Here is a 3,515-nt window from a genome sequence, read left to right on the forward strand (position 1 = left end):
TTAGGGTTAAAATTGAAAATACTTCATCATCAGAATGTTACAATATTGAATTCATCCGTAGCGCTCCCATTAAGAAGAACAAAAGATCTCGAGTTCTTGAACAAGCCTCTAATCCACAAAAGCCACCTTTCTCCAAAACCCATGAAGGCCATAATTTGATCCAAGTAATCCCAACTAATGAAATCATAGGCTTTCTCAAAGTCTTGAACGACCCTTAAGAAAAGCTGACTGCTCCACCCCAATGACATCATGTAGAACCATAGGCAACCTCTTAGCTAAAAGCTTAGAAATAACTTTAAACTACATCCGAATGAAACTAAATGGTCGAAAGTCCTTTACCAATAAGGGATTATCAATCTTCTTGATTAGTGTAATAAATGAATAATTACATCCAACTGAAATAATCAGTTTATAAAAGAATTTATGTATAAAAATTGTCACATCGTTACATAAAATATCCCAGTTTTGCTTTAGAACTTGAACGAAAACCCATTTGGAATGGGCGCCCGATCACCTCCACAATCCGAAACAGTATAAATTTTTTCATCCGAAAATTGTTTTTCGAAAAAAGAAACAACCTCAGAATCGAGACTAGAAAACTTGTTACGTCGAGTTGTCATCTTGATAGTATTGAAATCTTGAAACTTCATAGCATAAAAATCATAATATTCTTTTTTAACAACCAACGGATCTATGTAACCCAATCACCATCAACAGAGATCTCACGAATCATTATTTGGCGTAATCACCATCAACAGAGATCTCACGAATCATTATTTGGCGCCTTCCTTTTTTCAACATACCATGGAAGAACCCATAATTCCCATCTCTTTCAACCACCCAATTGACCATTGATTTCTGGGCGGCAACAAAAGCATCAATTTTTCCACTCTGCCACAAATTCCCATTTCCATTTTGGTTGTCTGGTGGGCAACGCCCACCGCCGTTTTTATCCGATTTAAGAAGGAAACGGCGTTACGTGAGGTTGTGGTGGTAACGGGAAGCTACGCCAAACCTATAACTCACAAAAACGATGAAAGGGGTGGTGTTTGTGCCGTGGTAACGCCGTTTTCTTGGTGCCATGTCGGAAAAACGTTGGTGGGTCGTTGCCCACACCGGATAGCCTTAACGTACCGCATCCAATTGCCATTTCACGGAATGCGCATAAAAGTAAGTGTAGATAACGCCAACGTAAACAATCATTTGTTACAAAACTGTTCAAAATCAACCACCAAGCCAATATAATAAATTTTACCGGAACAAGTTTATTCCACTCTGTTGGAACATAATAAAACTTGCATGCAGACGAGATGTTGTGAGCACTCCACGTCCCACTTTCTTGCGAGAATAATAACTTGCACTGTTTGTATATAACAATGAGACATAAACGAACAGTAAAATGTTATGTCATATCTTATATAATATCTTGTGCTAAAATGTTATGTCATATCTTATATAATATATATATAGCTTATAAGACATAAACGAACAACAAAACCGGTCATGGCTCATATCCAATCCATTAATACTTTTATTGTGCCTTATTTATTCGATGACTAAATTCTAATACGACAAAATCTATATCGTATATCAGGTGTACACGAGATATTGGATTCCAAACACATACTTAGATTAAATTATTCAACCGTCGTAAATGGTACATGAGAGGGAACATTTTGTAATTTCTAAACAAATATTCTGCACTTCTTTACAGATTTTATTATTGGGAGGAAGAAGACGGCAGATGGCAGTGGCTCTCGTGCTGTCTCGGCCGTCGTGAGGAGGAGGCAAGTGATAAGTGGTGGTTTCCGGGCACTTGAATATCGTAATATTCTCTGTGTTTGCTTTGACCACTTTCCCACAATTATTAAACTACTCCAACATGTGGGTATTTTAAACGATGTATTTAAAAATAAGGTTGAAGAGTTATTGATATATTTTTAATTGAAATATGATTATCTAATGTAGAAAACGATTTATTGAAAATTAATTTGTTATTTGATAGCCAAGTTTCATTTTTCATTTTTTAGAACCGCAAAGACATATCAAAATAACTGCAACCAGCGGAAAACAACAAATATACATATATATATATATATATATATATATATATATATATATATATATATATATATATATATATATATATATATATATATATATATATATATATATATATATTAAAATTCTTTCATCTTAGCTAGAGTGAACATGGTTTTTTTTGACAGAAATGGTCCTTTGGTTTTCCAACTGTGTTTCTTTTCTTTTAGGGGTTATTTTATGCCATCTTATATATTCTTTTGTATACGTCTTGATCTTAATTGGCTTCACCGATTTATTCTCCAATCAGATTCGGATTTGAGGCCCGCTTCCCAGATTCTTCCCCTACCGCCTTTCTTATTGCATATCTTCCCCACCGTCTTCGTCTTCCAACAGTCCCGGTTTCCCGGTGATTTTATCCCCACACCATTACGTTAATCGATCCTTCCACTTTCTTCCTTCCACCGCTTCTTATCCAAACCTTTCAGTTGTCTTTCTTCCTTCCTCCGCTATAGTTCATCGCCACCACCGTCCAATCCAGCGCGTCCACTTTATCCACAGGTATCGGTCTACCAAAAGCTGTGGAACTCGCATGACTGCTACTGTGTGGCTCCTCCAACTTCCTTTCTCTTCTTCTTCATTTGAAATTGATTACCCAGGTAACTGCATCTGCATCTCCTCTCACATGTTCATCTCCTCTCACCGATTTCATACATCGTCTTCATAATTGAACCTTGGACGCACTATGAACACCTCCACCGCCTTGCTCCAGGTAACCGCATCTGCATCTTCTAAGAAGCCGACCATTGTCTTCAACTGGAAACTCATTCACCTCCCCGAGCCATGGCTATCCTCCCCCAATTTCACCTCCTGTTCGTTACCTTAGGTTTCCCCCGACATACGATGTGGCTGTCGAATGGCAACAAAGGTTCGCGATTTCCATTTCCGAAGACGAGGGTATCATCAGATCAATTTCTCTCATAACCAAAATCCATCGTTTTCATCTTTGGAGAATGAACAAGATCTCCCTCAAGAAACTATTCTCAAGGCCATTTCAGGTCAATCAATTTACAGCAAACTGTTTTCGTTTTTTCTTTTGTTTGATTGGTGCATCGTATGTTTTGGTTAGGAGTGAAATAAGGAATTTGAATCCTTCATTTGGAAATACGAAGATTTAATTCATTTTAGGATCCAGGGATTCTAATGATTTTGTAAGAAATTGAAATCAATTTTGTAAGAACAATCGAAATTTAGCTCTTATTGTAAAATTGTTGTTTATGTATCAATTTATGTTGTTTTTTTATGTTCATGATCATCATTGATGATTTACAAGCTATGAGTTTATACAAAGCATGTAGCGATGTAATTGTTTTGTAGTAATGATGTTGTATGTAGCAAAACCAACAATTACAAATATGATTCAGAACTTTCGAAGGCTAAAGGAAGAGTAGGAGAGACTACTAACATGGTTCTTG

At 36.5% G+C, this 3,515-nt stretch overlaps 1 long non-coding RNA gene across 1 annotated transcript; it reads left to right on the forward strand.

Annotated features, from left to right (window-relative positions):
• Positions 1–809: 809 nt before the first annotated feature.
• On the forward strand, positions 810–2,009 carry LOC145163172 (uncharacterized). Its single transcript, XR_013739626.1, has 2 exons — positions 810–1,170; positions 1,715–2,009. It is a non-coding gene; the product is annotated as an uncharacterized LOC145163172 (long non-coding RNA).
• The last annotated feature ends 1,506 nt before the right edge of the window (positions 2,010–3,515 follow it).

This window comes from Lactuca virosa, chromosome 3 (assembly GCF_052849685.1).
Source record: "Lactuca virosa cultivar CGN04683 chromosome 3, Lactuca_virosa_CGN04683_v6, whole genome shotgun sequence".
Classification (NCBI taxonomy): Eukaryota; Viridiplantae; Streptophyta; class Magnoliopsida; order Asterales; family Asteraceae; genus Lactuca; species Lactuca virosa.